The sequence below is a fragment of the Cavia porcellus genome, unplaced genomic scaffold (genome assembly GCF_034190915.1).
Source record: "Cavia porcellus strain 051 isolate PalLab524CR breed Dunkin Hartley unplaced genomic scaffold, mCavPor4.1 scaffold_18, whole genome shotgun sequence".
NCBI classification, from domain to species: Eukaryota; Metazoa; Chordata; class Mammalia; order Rodentia; family Caviidae; genus Cavia; species Cavia porcellus.
Window position 1 is genome coordinate 68,586,471 of NW_026947501.1, and position 18,247 is coordinate 68,604,717.

Genomic DNA, 18,247 nt, shown 5'->3' on the forward strand with positions numbered 1-18,247 from the left:
GCTGGCATATTGAGCCCTCATCGGTGGCTATAGCCAACTCAGCCTCCGTCAATGGGAGGCCCCGTGTGTTCACTTGGCCCAATTAGCACAGCATTAATGGGCATAATGGAGCAGTGTGCTATCTTGTACTAGATAGGTGATCAAGGTCCCGAGAACTAAGTTGTGTGTTCCATTAACAATGACGTAGGAGAGTAAAGGCACATTGTTACCTTGCCAGTTCCAAGTGAACTGTTCCTAAAGGGCCTTCTGGAAAGTCATGGAGAAGATGTCATTGGCCAAATCAATAACTACATACCAGTATCAGGACATAAGTTAATCTGATAATGCAACAAATCCTCATCAAGCATAGCATCTGTAATTGAAGTCATCACTTCATTCAGTTCAAAGAAATGTACGGTCTCTCTCCAAGACCCATCTGTCTCCTGCATGGGACAATTATGAGAATTAAATGGAGATGTGTGGTTACCCACCTCCACATCCCTCAAGCCCTTAATACTGGCACTAATCTGAAATTCCACCATGGATGCAACACTGGATTTGATGTATTATTTTATCAGGCCAAGGGCAACTCTGATGGCTTCCATTTGGTCTTTTCGATCATAATAGCGCTCACACCACAGCCAATGTGCAGATTTGGCCAAGTACCAACAGTCCCCATTATATATTCTGCAACAGAGGAAAAGGACTTCAGAATGGGTTCAAGCATGCACTAGACAACTGTTAGTCAAACCTTAGCTGAAACTTATGGATGTCAGCTGATCACAGGTCCCTACTCTTAAAAAGAGGACCACAGACTGTGGCCCTTCCAGGTGGAAAGCCACCAGTGTCTCCAGAGATCCAAGCTATGTTGGAACTCATGATGCTGGGAAACCAAGCAAGCAGCTCGCCTCTCTGGTAAGCAATAGTGAACCTACTGGTGCAAGGCCTAGAGTCAAATGTCCCACTTCCCCCAGCCCCCTTTGCCTGTCCCCCATTAGCAAATGGGAACCAGAAATCTGAGTATTTGTTGGGAGGTTGACCATAGCAAATAAGGGGGATTTCCTTCTACCATCTCTTTGAAGGCAAATATTTTTATTACTGTTTTGCTTTATTCTGATCAATGGTACTGCTCCATTCAATATTCTGTTGTGATAAGTTCTACAATGTTCTGTATTTTATTTTATTTTAATAAACATGATTGAAAGAACAACTATTATAAAGATAATGAAATATACTGTATACCCATTACTGGTATCCCGGTAACCTGCTGTGAAGTTCTGTACCAATTTCACTACATGGTCTCTGTTGGCTTTATTGTCTTGTTCTGTTGTATTTTACTTCTTTCAAAATTTAAAAAAAAATTTTTAAAAAAAGGGGACCACAATGCCATTTTGGATTCCCCTGTATCACTGTCAGTTCCATGCTCCAGGTCCCTCAAATGTCTGATCATTTCACTTCCCATGGTGTACAGTCTTGTGCAAAAAAAGGCCTTAGGTCCCTTTGAGGAAGAATGGGAGTAACAAACTTGGTCGCACCATGGTCCTTTCCCATGGGTAGCTGGCCTCCCCTTGCTAGGTTTTCAAACTGGCTTGAACCTGGGAATGCTTTGAATGGCTCTGTTTCTGCTACTATCATCTGAAGTAGGTTGCTGTTTATTTGCCCTAACATTTTTCAGAGATAGAAACCTAGTAAAAGCTTTGTAGACTTGCCATCTACTTCAGTCTTGGGAACACCAAGGCTATTCAGCCAGTGCCATAAATCTATACACATCAGACCACTCTGATCATTTTTCTGTTTCTACTGTCTATTACAGTAAGTACACACACCCTGCCTTTGGTGATTACGTGCTACCACTTGACTTGACACTGGGATTCCATCAGATCAATAGCTACTTTCCTAGTTCTGTGACCTCAGTCCCCATTCCAATGTCTGGCATACAGAGAAGAGCAATGACCTGGCTCTTCAGGGATACTGCCCTACCAGTCTGTTTCTCAAGGTGCTGGGGAAGGGTACATTTTCTGGATTATCCCTGTGACACACACACGTTTGACATGACAAATCCACTCCAACATACCCATTTCCCTAAGCCTCTGAGTCACCCCAACAACAGTCAGCCATGCAGTGTCATGCCTCTCTCTCACTCACTCTTTGGGCCATCTGAGTCAAATACTTCTGCCAACCAGCCACATGAACTAGTTACATCTTTACTCCACAAGCTGTAACATGAAATTCAGAACCTCTGCTTAACAAGTCCACAGCAACTCAGCCTGATCCAGCTATATATTTTGACACTATTATCCCACATCCATAAATTCCAGTTTGGCACTTGCTCATCAGGCCTCTGCTTAGGAGTGAAACTCAAGTTCTTTGGGAGAACAGCAGACTTACTCATGGGTCATCCCACTTACCTCACCATTAGGAGCCTTCAGTCATTTGAGCCTGGCTGCAGCCCTAGAGTCAAAGGTGGGTAGTGAGGGTGGGTACAGAGTAATGTCAGCATTACCACGCTTGGTCAACACAGGAGGAGTTTCCTCAGGTACACTGAGAGTAGATTGCTCAGGGGTTAGGTGAGACTGCCTTCCCCAGTAAGGGTGCGGAAATCTCACAGTGTAGATCATTAAATTCCAGCAGCTCAGTTTCTTCAGTCTCATCAGGGTCCTCTTAAACATCTCCATCCCAATTACAGGATACCATCATTTTCCAATTCCTACCTCCACTTATATCTCAGGTACCATTCAGAGTTGATCACTAGCCTTATGCTATGTTTCACCAGTTGGATGTGGGCCTGTGTTTGGGTCTGTGCAATCACTGCCCTGCTGCTAAAGGAGAAGAGATTTTCTTTCAAGATGTTAGAAACTTCTCAATTTTGTATGTATCTCTGGAGATGGGAACGGGAGTCTTTGAGCTCCTTCCCTTCCTCTGTCTGTTGTCAAAGGAAACTATGTTTCTTGAGGATGTTTTAAAATGGTTTTCCTTCACTAGTTTGTCAGAGATTATAGGACCAACCAGCCAGCATTTTATCATCCACTCTGCCAAAAATATTCAAGTTTTGTATATGAAGTTGCAAAATTCCATATCTCAAGTCACTACTTGGTAGACAAAGGGATCTACATCACATTTTCCTTTGTTATACAGTTCACACCAAGGACTATCAATATTTCTAAACAGTATTAGGAGAGACCATGATATCTTCAAGTCTCCAATCAAAGAACCAACTCAAACTACCCCCTGCCTAAGGCCACTAAATAACTTCATCGCTACAGTTCTCTAAAATCACTTTTTGAAAACTGTATCAATCAGTGCTTAGTAGAAAAAAGTAATGAAGGATATCTCAATATGTAAGAATTTATATGATTGGCTCCAGTGGCTGCAAGAGTCAGGTGTGGAAGAGTTCATAAGTTCTGAGACTGGGGACTGAAGCATGTAGGCAAAGGCCTGGAGTTCACTACAGGATCCCATGCGAGGCCCCATGAGGCAGCCACCCTCAGATCCAGGAGCTAACACAGACAACTGACCCAACCCAACAGCCCATCTCAGTTTAGAGCAGTCATACCGGCCTCAGGATCATGAGTAGCTAGCCAAGGAATCAAAGTATTCTGGCTGGTGGAAAGTGAAGCAACAGAGAAACTAAAGGACAGACATATTCCTGCACTCCAAGTGCATACCCAAATAATTACATTTTATGCTTAATCATTTTCGTATTTAATCAAGTTCTGTAACACATAAAGCCAATTTGTATACTTCTCCCCTGTATATGACACACGGATTTCTGCACCACAGACACCTATTTACTTCCACGCTTTCTTTTATGAAATCTTTGTTACTGGAATTCATTTAATGGCTGATACAAAGCTTGTAGTCACATGCAAAGCACCCTCACCCTGTAACACTTCCATTTCCCCAAATGGAAGCTCAACACACAAGGATCTGAAGGCCGGCTCCGTACCAGCCTCCCAACACCAGGAAGTTCTCTGAAACATGCTCAAGACTTGTAGGATATGAAGGCTTTCATTATCAAATGAGTCATATTCCACTTCTATGCACTGAAGACTCATTCCCCACAACCCTGAAACCTTTCTGCATATGTCTTTCCTGCACATGTAGAGGTAACTGAGCCGGTCCACATGCATGGGATTTTTTATTGAAGCTTTCAAAGGGCAAAAGCACCACACCTCAGCCACTTTGCAGAGTACTTGAAGTAACTACCATAGAAGGCACAATGGCTCAAGCCAATGGGCAGCCCACAGTCCCTCTGCTGAACACCTCTACCTGAGTGCAGTCATCTTTTCCTTTGGAGACACTTTACGTAGTTTCCTGGAGACATTTAGGATCAGCCTCAGGAATTTAAACCTTCAAAGTAAAATGCCTTCCCCTCTTTCTGGCGAATCAATGGCCAGCTATTAGTGAATAGGGAAAGCAGTAGTAATGTACACATCATACAGCTGGTTGATTCATTTGGATAGAAACTCCACGTAGGGCCAGTAAAACCAGAAGAAACCCCATTTCCCAAAGGAAGGGATTCAAACCAGTAATTATTTAAGTTACACTTGAACACAAGGAATTACATTTCTAATCTTCTTGGGGGGACCCATACCAAATGAACATAGAGTTTGGATTCAAGAGCAGCAAGTGTAGTTAAGAAACAGTCCACTTTCAAAAATTCAAACACACTCACAGAATAAATTGATCCAACCCAGCACACTGACAGGAGCCCTAACTTCAGGAATCATGCTCATACACTGCAAGTCAAGCAGACAGACTCCAAGTCTACTCTTTGGGGCAAAGAAACTTGGAATACAGACAATACACAGCTATTCTGAGGCACTTTAAAACTCCCATTTTTTCCAAGGGAAACTTTCATGTATAAAGGCTGTATTTACTCCAGGAATACTCTGGACAGAGTTCCCTGGAACAGGATGGGCTCTCCATGATGAGACCACTCACCATGCTTTTGCTTGGGGCTGGTAGGGAGAGGCCCGCCTACACCAAAGTGATGGGGAGCTCAGCTGTGCTCAGAGAGGATGAACCTTTCTCTGTGGGCACCAAAAACAGCTTGTTTCTCTGAAACATGGCATCGGTGACTATTCATAAATCATGGAACCTCCAAGGCCTAGACAGCAGCTCTTAGGGAAAGCATGCCAGCATCCCTGGTTCTCACAGCAGACAGGTCACTTTCTTCCACTGCCAAGAAGCAGCTGTAATGCCCTTGGGGAGGATCGTGCTTTAGCAATAATGAAAACAAAAGCAGAGCATCAGATGCTACTTCAGTTCATGAAAAGCACCCAGAAGTTTTAGTACCAGATGCCCAACAATATGGATGGAACAGCTTTGAGAACTCTCAGTGACACCAACTTCAGAGAGACACTGCGCTGAGACACTTTCCCACAGCCCTGGGCAGGAATCAGCTCTCAGTCCTCAGAAGACTGTACTCCAAGAAACATGGCAAGGGCAATTTCAAGCTAAATTTGCACAGCAAAGGAGATAGGTCATGTTTCCTTTCAACAGAGCAAAGTGTGCATCTCTGGGCAGAAGAAACATCAACTTTGGAGAAAGCACGCATTTGCTCAGAACTTCAAGAGGCCTTGGAGAGCTTTGAAGTGCAGATTTAGATAGAGGGACCTGGAACTTTCTCATGGACAACTGGAGGCCAATCTGGTCCACACACAGGTGGGATCATAAGCTATACCATGAGCCACCTATACCATGAGCCACCTCCTTCTATGTCTGCCATTGCTGCATAGCTACTGTAAAAGGGAAGACCTATAAGAACTTAAGTTACTCAAATGCACATGTTAAAGACACTAAGAGGCATATCAAAAAGTAGAGGCCACATTGACTCCATTTTGTCCTGGGATGCACCCAGTTGACAATGTTTCTGTAGAAAGTGCAGGACTTGAAACATCCCTCACCCCAAGTAAAAACATGAAGTCCCATAAGAACAAGAATCAAAAAAATTATATAACTGAAGCCTGCACAATTTGAGTTTATTCTTTATCTCAATAAAAGATACTTGCTCACATTAACTGGACAGGAACCATTTTGCTGAGCCTTAATTTGTACATGCATTTTCCCTTTGCTTGCCTATCTGCATACCCTACTGGTTCTATTTCACTGGCAAAAGTTAATACAGCGACTCTTAAGGCTCAAAGGAAAACAGTCTTCTGATCACTGCAAAGCATTTTGACCTCTTAATTATCTTGTGTAAGATAGATATTAACTTATGTTAACATATATGGTTGGGGAGTGAGTCAAGTGAGATCATATGTTCTTTGAAACAGAGCCAAAGTGATGCCACATCACATGTGAAAAACAAAACCTGTTTTTGTAATTTTGAGATCAAGGAAAAATCTGTTAAGAACTTCTGGAAATAAGTGATTTGTTAGCTTTCTGAGTCTAATCCACCATAGCTGAGCCATATACATAGTTTCCTCCCAGCAAGTCTGAGCCTCAGGCAACCACTGCACTCCTACTTAAACCCAGGCTAACAAGGACATCCCGCTACCCAGATGCCTGCTCCTGTTTGAGGGTAGAGCACATTTGTCAATGAACCCTGCAGTTTGCAGCAAAGGAAGCAGATCTTCTTAAGGCCTCGATTATCACGAAATACCAGGAAATCCCTGGGCAAGTCCATGGAGCTGCTACAGGACTGTAAGGTCTTTGATTTTACATAGTAAGTTCCAGAAGTTGCTGAACACCTTGTTCATACAGTGTATTAGCTTTGAAGTGCACAATGTACTATTGGTAAAAGTAAAGCTCTTGGTAAATATTCTCACTACAATTTTGAAAATTCAGGGTAAGAATCCTTTCACTATTAATCTGGTATCAAATAAGAGCTCAATCAACATTTGTTACATTTATCCCTAAACATGACTGTGGATGTCCCTGCTAAGGTATCTGGTAATGCTTTGCCAAAGACACATTCAAATGACCCTTACTAATCAAATGACTGTAACTCAGCAAAGAAGAGGAAGAGCATCCAGGTGAAAGACACCAAACATCCTTAGACAAAAAACACCATCTGAGCCTAACAGTTACGGGTATCAGGTAATATGAACAAGAAAATATGCCATAGATTATCAAGTGCCAACTCCATGACACACACCCACTGAAGCTTGCCTTCCTTGAGAAGCAGCCTTACTTCAGTAATAAACAATTAGGCCCACTCATGCTCTGTCAGTGAGTTCACAGGCACTCATGTCTGGATAGCCTCACTGGACAGCAGGGTAGTAGGAGGCTGAGATCAAAGCATCATGCAGGGATGAACACAGCTTGTACACAGGATGCATACACTGCTGACAGTAGCGTGCAGATCTCAGGGTCCTCTTCCTGCACTATGCCATCATCTTTCAACTGATTTTGGGGTAAGAGCCTCCCTGGAACACGGGTACCAGTACCCAAAAAAATCCATGTTAAAGAGGTAGGATCAGCCAGGGATTAATCACAACTAGAGACCATTCTATGACAGATGGGAGGCAGGAGGCTCCTCCATGTCTTTGAGAAGATGAAGTGTTCACATGAGCCACATGGAAAACAACTAAAATTAACACTAGCATTGTAGCCCTCAATACACTCAGTCACTGTCACCATTTAAGTCATCTAGGAGCGTCAAGTCGTGTTCCTACCATGTGGCAATCAGCAAGCCTAAAGAACAAGTTCCTGTAAGCTGAAGAGAAACTACAATATCAAGTCCCCAAAGCATGGTAGACTCTAATGTGAGATCAACAGACCTCAAACGCTAGAGAACAAACTCCTGAAGATAACACAGAAGCTAGCTAAGAAAAAAGAATGAATCTTGAGTTTTGAGGTTTCTCCAAGATCTTCCCTCTTGGTTCCTCTTGCATTTGCTGTTTGTTGCTGCCATGAATGTTTGCAGTGTCAAATACTCCAGCCTTGGAGCCAGCTCAGTATAAAATGATATTTCCAACAACTAATCTTTTCCTCCATTTTTTATTATACAGCATTTTGTTTCAACACAAATGTAACCAAAACAATCACTGGACACAGGACATCACTGACCCTTGTCAGTATGGTCATGGAGAGCACCTAGGGCCTGTGTCTCCTTTCTACACAATCATATGGTGCCTGTCTACTTCTCTCATAGCAGTTGGTAACCTCATTCCTTTGGTCATGGCATAAGACAAGCATTCATTCTGTATGCAAGCAACAAAACATGTGGAAAATCTGAGATACCAAGTTCACTAATACCTTCAAGAGTTCACCCAAGAAGCAACCCAGATAGGAAGCTCTACCATGGATGCTACAGCATGCCCCCTTGCACAGCTGAGAGCTGAGCCATTTTTCCTCCCAACTCCACAAAGATCCACCTTGCCCTCTGCTGTACACTATTGCCTCTTTAAATAGACACAGATGTAATACCAAGTCTAGTACAGTCCCCCTCCCTTGAGACACTTTCATTACAGTGTTCTCTGACATCTTCTCTGAGCTGTTACTGGGGAAACCAAGCTCCACAACACTACCTGGGTGGTGTTTCAGTTTCAGTTTGGGTGGAAACACTCAACTGAATTGAGTCAAACCTGGTTCTGGATGTGAAAGACCCACTTAGGGGACTTGTTGGCTCAACAGAAGAATTCCACATAGATGTCATACTGATTCTCCTTGGAAGACCTACATGGTGGCCCAATTTTCCTTGAAGGAACTTTGGTTTTTCAGGAGTTCTGGTCTTCATTGTCAAGGATGACTGACATTTTTTGAGAGTTCTAGTTGTCACCTTAATCTTGGGTGCTATCTCTTGGCTTTACTCTCGCAATCTTCAGCTTTCAGCAGCAGCCTTTCAGCCTATCAGTAAAGACTCTAGCCTCCGGTGCCAGCCTTGGAGCTTCCTGGTGCAGATGAAGCAGTCTTACATGGCATATTTTATGCATGGATATTGGCTACTAATTGCGTAGATTTCTGTCCTGCACTCAATATATTTCTCTTGTAAATACCAACTACAAAAACCTACAACCCAATCTCAGATTTCGTTCTGCCCATTTCTCTGGTTCTCCCAGGCACATTTTCTGTGCTAAGCCTTGTAATCAGGTGTTGGAGTCAGACTGCACTGTGCAGTCTCAAATACTCCTGGGCTCACATCCGCATAACAGTTTGCACACAAACAATTTTATCTATGTAATAGAACTTCAAGATGGTGCTGGGCTCTTACATGATCATGCAGACCATCTTGATTGCCAATGTATTTTATGGTGCCCCCAAAACCCTGTAGCACGGTGTCATTCAATAGAATGGTCCTTAATGGAAGGCCACAGGGCAACACAAGCCAAGATCACCAGGCACACTAAGGTCACAAGAGCCACCTCAAGTCATGTGGCCATATCTCCCCATTCCTGGCACATTTCATATTCCTGAATATCCTCAAACTGAAGTAGCATCTCATAGCTGCCAACCACCAGGACCCTGGCCACAGAAAAGTAAACTTTTACTCAAGGGAAAATATAAAATAGGAGCAAAGGTAGAAAACAATTTCCCTCTAACACAAGTTCACAGCAAAATGAACCAAGATGTCCAACACACACTGGATTCTCATCTGTAACTTTCTTGAAATCCACATAGCAAGGACAAAAAAAACCCTTGTTCACATTAGCAGAATTAAAGTCTCTGCAAACAAGAGTGGGGAACCTATCAGTCACACAAGCCAGTTCTGAGAAGGGACTCACTCAGTACTTCAAGAAATAAATGTGTTTTATGTATTTTATGATACAGCATGTAAATAGGTAGCAACCAACCTGCCAAACCATTGGGTCCTCTTTCACTGCGCCTGGGTTTCTTAGACACATCAGACTAAAGACATAAGAATAAAGATCCTTAAAACTAGAGTGACAGTGTATCGAATCAAACAAAGTCATCACAGAAATTTCAATCAAAATTGATTCTTCCATCAAAATGGCTAGTGTTTTGGTTCATAAAGGTCTATAATAAAGACAGAACACAAAGCATCAATTCTGATAATCTAGACTTAAGATTTGGACAAGGGCTCCCTCAAACAATTTCAAAATTCCAAAAGGGTATTTTCTTAATATTCCATGAAGCTACCATCACAGACCTGTTCCCAGTATGCAGGGCCTGATAATGAAGCTCCAAGGAGAGTCGTGGAGTCTGCTGATTTGGAAAGTTCTGAGCTACCACTGATGGGTAGCTCAACCCAGCCATAGTGAGTCTTGGTAGTGTCCACTCTTGCCTGACTTACACATGGAGCTCAAAACCAAGAAGCACCCATCCTGGACTTGCCTTTACATACTGTTTTTTAATGAAGACAGAAAATCAAGACATCTGTGCTTGAAAACTTAGCACATCATGTTTTCCAATCACTAGTTAAACCTTGCTTAATCTAGAACAAACCTCAGTTTTTAGGCCCAAAAGGTCAGTGACATTTCATTATTCTCAGGAGTCCTTGTTTCTGCTTCCATGGTAGTTATACACTGCGCTTTTCAGACAGGGTCCCTCACCAATGACAGGTCCCTCTTGGGGCTTCCCAGTGTTTCCCCCTCATCTTGGTTATTTCTCAAGGAAATCTGTGGACCTCACTTTATTCACCTCTGACCTCACTGAACTGATCCTTATGAGGTCACCAGGTGTGTTTGGTTCCTACACTTTAGGGATGGAAGGAAGCTCCTCAGTTCACCTTCAGGGAACATCTATCGCTATTTGACAGGCTGCATTTGCTGAAATGACCCTAGTTTTGTAAGACATGGGAAAATGTAGACTTCCTGAACACTTATCTTTGTCATACTTGGCCTCCCTGAAGGCACCATGGACTTTGGAACAGGAGAATGGAGGCTGCCTGACCATCAGCGGGACAGACTGTTTCTCATACACATTGGGCTTTTAGGGTAAGGGTTAGGCTCAGATATTTATCACAGAAGCATTCATGAAGACTACAGGTGCAGTGGGTTCTGCTTGTGTCTTTCAGATTTCCTTGCATGATGTGCCAACCTGGTGGACAGTGGCTAGAACTCTGTAGTTGCCAGTAGTACTGGAGAGGGTCATTTGCCAGTTGCTCCACGGTTCTGCGTCAGCTGCCACCCAATTCAAAAATACCATGTGTGCACACCTCTGGAATAGCAGCACTCATCCCTTATGTTTTAAAACTTTCAGTTGAAGAACCTGTCCCTCCTTAGCAGCCTGCTAGTCTTCTAAATTCAACTTCTATCTTAATGCTGTTCCCTACTTCACAGTTCCTAAGACCCAGTGCAGGGCATTTGAAAATCCACATGGGCACTCAAGAGCACATGCAAGTCACTCCAGGACTTGGAGAGCAAGTGGTGGGAGCTGAAGAACTGCAGCCCGGAAAAAAGCTCCGTTGCCAGCCAGCAATGCTGGCTGCCAGGACACCTCTGCCAGCACCAAGGACAGCGACCACCCCTTTTGCAGGAGCCCTCGCTATAGAAGCCCAGGACAGACTTCTCCACTGCTGCTACTTGTGCCTGCCTCACCCTCAGCAAGCCCTGTGCTCTGGGCCAGTGCCCAGGCTACTTTAGTACAATCTTCCTTGTCCCCTGAGGGCCAGCTCAGTTGCAGTGCAAGCAAGAGACATCTGTACCCTGTTGTGTTCTCTCAGGATTATACTTCAGGAAGAGATCCTTCTTAGCATAAGACCATCTGATGAGCCCTGTTGAGCCTAAATCTTCTGATGAACTGTAATCTTTACTAGCAACACCTATCATAGTGTACACCTAATAAGCTGTGCCTACTTTGGGAGTGGAGAAATCCCATCCATAGACACTGACTTTCTAGCTATTGAGGGACTACTGTACTTGTCTGGGTTTTTTTCTCTCTCTCTGTATTCTTAAGACAGAACCAGGGCTCTGCCAGGTTCCCCATATAACTAGCAGTTACAGTTCATCAGAGCTATCTGACACCATATCTGGAACATGAGGAATAAACAACACATGGCATCTAGGGTGATTCTCATTCCATTCTGATCTGAAGCCTTGGTGTGCACAGATTCAAGGCAAAATTCCTCCAGATACATCTATGAAACAGTCACCAGGTGTGCCTGGCCCATCAGTGGCCGAGTCCTTGCAGGGCACGTGGACACTCATGCAGGGCAGTTTCAGCAGGGGGAACACACTGAGACACCCACACACAGCAAGCTATGACTGCTCCCTGTCTGAGAAAAGATGTAGAGTGACTACTGACTAGAGATGGACCTATGGGGCTTCATCCTGACAGCTGATACCAGGTGATGCTCACACAGCTCCTTCAGGGATTCTAGTCCCTGAGCCCCAGTCAGTGGTATCAAGGGCAAGTTCATTTGCCCTCCTGACCCTATTATATATTGAGACCAAGGGAGGACACATGAACATTCTAATGGTCAGGAACACACACTTCTGTGGTCATAGACAATTTCATTGTGAGCCATGCTCTATTGCTAAGATTTGGTTGTTCTACTAAATGTCTAGCTTCATTTGTTATCAGCTAGGGTAAGGGCCCTAGGTAAGGGCTAGAGATTACAGATAAGGATAGGTCACAGCTAAACAGAGTGAGGGTATTACTCCTAAGAGTATAAAGATTCCTAAAATCTAGCAATAACACTCCACATCCTGCCAGCACTATCACATCTGATGATTCCTTCTCACTGAACCATCTGGGCTCACCCAGGAGCCCTTGCAGCTCATCACCTGAGTCTTCCTGCAGCAAAACCATGGCTCTGCGGTTCAGTGTCATTGGAGTGCCACTTAGATGCAATGGAAACCTCTGCAGATGAAGGTAACAGACAGAACAAAAGCTCTCAGACAAAAGCTGCTTGCTCCAGAACATGTGATGCATGTGCTTCCCAAGATGCATCTTGGGCTGTGCCACTGATAAACCCCAGGCTTCAGTGCTAGGACCTTTAAAACTCATTCTCCAGGGATCACCCTCACATTGGGTGGCAGCTATATTGCTCACTGGGTTCCCTTTCCAGGGAAACCACACCCAATCCTCAAGGCAAGGTGGGCTAAGACCCCAAGTGGATCAATTCACCCTGCTCTGGAGTCACCTGGCTCCAGAGCTGCCCATGGGACTGGCTACAGCATGTGTTGCAAGAGCATCTAATTCAACACCTCCCCTCCCTCTATCCAGTGTTGCTTCCTGCATCTTAAGAAAACTGAGGCACCAACATTGCCATCTCTCACTATGCTTTCTAGCGAGTCTAAACTCAGACACGGTTTGCAAAATTTTATGTTCCAATTCCACATGTAGGAAAAGTTTGCTCCTTGAAGGGTTTGAAAGTAGTGTTAAGTCCCTGGCTTAACGAGTAAAGATTTTTCTTTTGCAAGCAAAAGTATTCCTAGGTATCTTTCTTCAGCTCTTGCTAATACGTTTGCTTTCTTTCTTTCATAGCTTGCTTGCAAGTAGAAGAACGATTTTTGCATTTCCAGTTTGTATCCTACAACACTTAATTTGCTTTGGCTCTAATTAGCGGTGCCTTTGGGGTTTGCTGTCTAAGGTTGTGTCATCCACCCAAAGGACAAAGCGTTACTTGTTTCCAACCTGAATGCTTTTTGTCTAATTTCTCTGGCTACATTTTCTAGTACCATGTTGAATAAAAGTGGTGAAAGCAGGCATTCTTTTCTTGTTCCAAATATTAAAGTACTTTAAGCTTTCAGCTCCAGCTTCGTCTGACGTCAGCTAGAGTCTTATTACTTATTACCTTTATGGTGTTGAGATCCTTTTGACCTTGATTCTACTGATGTGATGCGTTGCTTTGGAATTATTGGTCCATGCTTGTGTGCGCCACTCTCAGGTTTCAGTATTCTGGTAAACCTGGCCTCAAAGCAAAAGAACCCAGTTTGAAAGAATTGCTTCTGCACATTCACCCAGAAAAACAATCTCCTTTGGTGGGGAAACAGTGTCTTCCCCTCATGTTTCCTGGGTTTGGAGACAAGATCCTCAGAATGGAAGCCTTCACCACTGCAAACTCTGCTCTCAAGGTAGTTAATGACACAAGACCATGATTAGAGTGGATTCGAATGAAAGAACAAGTCTGGTGGATCGTATCCCTTGCACTCCCACACACGCCCACTATTCTCAGTGTTGCCTAAGAACCTCATGTGAGTGGAGCAAGAAGAAAACGCAGGCTTTCAGGCTTTCAGAACTGTAAGCTACCTAAGCCTTTTCTCCAAAATCCATTTAATTTCAAAGAGAAAAAATAAAATTTCTACATATATCAGGAGAAAACACTGGTACATACTTCAGGAGAAAACTCTGGTACATACATTGCACATTGCCATCCCCAAATACCCACAGCTCAAGAGCTCTGCACTGAGTGCCCTCAAAACCAGTGCAAATCTCTCTTCAATCAGATGTCAGCAGTGTAACTATATATATATATATATATATATATATATATATATATATATATATGCACACATAGTTTATCAGACTAGACACACAAGATGATGCTTACACATGTCTATGGCATTTCACTTATGGAGTATGGTCTCAAGTTGCAACTGTTTACCTCTAAATGCCTCAAGTTTGTCAGGACTGAGTAGTATGCCATTGTATAAATTACATGTTTTATCGGTTCCTTAGTCAATGGGCATTTAAGATTGTTTCCTAGATCTGGCCACTACAAATTGTGCTACTATGAACATGGGTGCACTGCACTGCTGTGGTATGACGTTAATTCTGGGAAGAATCCTAGAAGGGGAAGTAACTCGGTCAAATGGGACCCTCTGATCCTAGTTTGAGGAACATGCACACCATGTTTCCCAGTGGTCGCACTCCCAAAACAGTGGAGAATGTTTCCTTCCTCCCAGACACTCCCACCAACAGTGGTGAAGTTTTCCTTTTTCCTCTAAGACCCATCCGGCATCTGTTATTGCTTGCTTTCTTCATACCAGTCATCCTTCCTGGGGCAAGTTGCCATCTGTTTAATTTGTATCTCTCATGCCCAGTGATGAATATTTCTTCATGTATTTACCATTTGTACCTCACCTGAGAAGTGTGTCTTCATCTCAGATGCTCATTTGTGCGTTGAGTTTTATAATCTAGGAGGCCTTGAGTTCTGTAAATGTTCTTCATAGCAATCCTTTGAGAAATAGCTGGCAAAATGTTTCTCCCACACTGCAGGTTATCTCTGCACTCGTTCTCATTTCACTTGATGTGCAAAAGCTTTAGTACAAAATCCCAGTTGACTCTTTGCAACAGTTCCTGTGCAATCCGGGTTTTATTCACAAAGTCCTTTCCTACACCAATGTCGTTGGAGTTTTACATACTGCCATCCAGCAGATTTAATGTTTAATATTTAGATCTTTGATCCATTTTGAATTTAGCTTAGTGCATGGTGAAAGATACACGTCCAACTTTAATCTTAGCCATGTGCAGAGCCTAGTTTTTCTTAAAACGTTTAAAAGGCTTTCTTCCAGTGAGTATGTCTGCAACCTTTGAAAACAAGGTGGCTTAGTGCGTCTCAAGTTGTTTCTGCATCTTCTAATCTGGTCCACTGATCTTTGAGTCTTTTTTGTGTTCTTTCCCAGTACTGCGCTTCATCACAGGACTTTTATGGTGCAATTTCTAATCAGCGACTATGAATCCCCCAACACCCTGCCGCTGCCACCGCCTCTGTTATTCTAGATCTCTTCTGGTTCCAGATAAATTATAGGATTGATCTGATTCTGTGATATGCTATTGAAATTTTGATTGGGAGTTCATTCAATCTGTATAAATCTTGGATATGTATGTATTTTCTCTATATTATTCTTCCCAAGAGCATGAGATCTTGCTCCATTTCCTCACATCCTCAATCTCCTTACTCAGATTAGTGCAATTTTCAATGGAGCTATGTTTTACATCCTGTTCGATTCCCAGGTATTTTTTGCATGCTATTGTAAAAGATGTTTCCCCAATTCTCTATGACTTTGTTATTCATGTACAAGGAAGCTGAGTGGAGAGTTATGGTACTGAATTTGCTTATTTAATCTACCAGGGAAATTTTTGGAGTTTTTGGAGTCTATATGTATTATCATGTCATCAGCAATAAGTTTTACTTCCTTTCCTATCTTTATTCCTTTAGTTTGTCTAATTGCTCCAGGCAATGATTTTCAGGACTAGGTTCAGTAAGATTGGAGATGGTGGACATCCTCATCTTGTTTCCATTTTTTACAGTACCTTAAGCTTGAGCAAAGAAGAACTGTCACTGGGGAGCTGGAGGGATTGCCCAAGGTCACCAGGGCTTAAGAAGGGGAAGGTGCTGCAACTGTAAGAGGGGGCCTCCCACATCCCACCCCCAAGGCTGTTGTGTAAAAAGTTCAGAGAACTAGGACCATGGGGACACTGCAGGTGGTCCCACCTCTGGCCTTTGTGGGTCACCAGTCACTGCACTCTGCTCTTTGCAGCCTCGTTATACCACTGGTGATCAATACTCCAGAGAGCATCACTGCAGACTATCACAGCACTGGGCCACACAAGTTAGCTTCTCTTCCCACCAAGGGGCAGCTCACCACCCTATGTTTCTTCATGGCCACTTGCTCTTGGGCAGTGTTTGGCTCCTTTTAAATTGGACCCTTTGCCAACTTCTATGGCAGGTACAACTGCATGCTCATGGTCAACCTTCTAGCCATGACCAGCAGTTCTTTGTTTCTGCTAGATGGCCAAGTCCATGGAGATACTGACCTGTGATACTTTATCACAGGTATCTTCTGTGGGTTCTGCATGGGGTATGTGCTCATGTACACTGCAGAGGTGTCTCCCTCCACACCCTGCAGGGCACCTATGACACCCTCCCCCACCCCAAGTTTGCCATCATCCTTAGGATTCTGGAGGCTCAGATCTATAGCATGGACTTCATCTTGAGGATTGAAGAGTACTGCTCTCTGCTACAGACCATCATCATCCCAGTTGTATCACAAAGCATAGCACCCTCCTTTTTGAACCTTAAGTTCTATGTAACTGCTCATTTACTAGAAGAAGTGTGCTAGGTAGACACTCCAGCACCTGTTGGGATCCCAGGATGCGTCCTAGGACATCCAAAATATCCAGGAGATGAAGGACAAGTGTGTGTGGGTAAGACTGTCACTCTGGGATCACACTTCATGTCCTCCGCTACCAGCAGCCTAACATCGCCATCATGCTGTAGCTCCCCCAGCAGCCATCAGGGGGCAGTGCTGTGTTGTTATTCCACAGAAATCTTCAAGGATGCAGGCATCCAGAAGCCCATCTCTGAACAAGTGGGTGTGGTTAACACCAGCTACGCTGTGGTTTCTTTGTGGTATAAAAGGTGGGAGAAGGAGCCTGTGCATGATGAACCTCCAAAGACTAGCACTTCGTTCCTTCATCATGATCTGTTATGAAGACACATATATCAGCTTTGCAGTGAGTGTGATATAGGTGCACTTGATCAGATGGGATCCAGCCCCTCAGGGTCATTGTGGTGGACTCCTCAGCCTGGGATCCCACCAGCCATATGTCCAGGGCTGGTTGTATTTACTGGCTCTCCAACTGTTTGGTATGACTGCTCTTCCCTTGGTGACAGGGGAAGAGCAGTCCACATCATTTCACAGCCCACATCATTTCTCATCTTCAGCTTTTATCTTCCTGCTGCTCACCTACTTCACAGTTCCTGAGACCAAGGCAGGAAACCACACGGGCCTTCAAAAAGCACACGCAGGTCACTCCAGGACTTAAGGAGAGCCCTGCCCTGGAGCTCAACAACTGCAGCCTGGAAAAGAGCTTACTGCTGGCTGCCAGAACCAAGGATAGTGCCCTCCCACTCTAGCGGAGACCTCACTGCAGGAGCCCAGGACTGACTGCTCCAGTGCTGCTGCTACTTGGGTCCTTCTCACTCTGAGCAAGCCCTATGGCTAGGCCAGCGCACAGGCCACTTGGGCACAGTGCCTCTTCTGCTTTCAGTGTGAGCTCCACTGCAGTGCAAGTGAGATCTGTGGACTCCTACACTTCATTTCAGAAAAGCCACATTCCTGTGTGCCAAAACTGCCCGTTTCCTTTGTAAGATTAGGCTTATAGTATATAATCTTAACTACAAATCTGGAATTGTTACCCCGATGGGCATTGTAACTACAAGTAGTTGATTTCCACATGGGAGTAGGGGGAGACTAGGAAGACATCTTTGACCCTGCAGCCAGACTCCAGCAATTTAAAAGGCAGAGGCAGCTGGACTCAAGCAATAATGAAGACCAAGTCCAAGAATGCAAGACCCAAGTTCCCGAGTAGCAGGACTAACATAGCCCATGTCCCCTTTCAACCTTATACCTGGAACGGCCTGTCCCTAAGGCCCTCACCCATCATCTTACCCCCACACCCAGGAGGA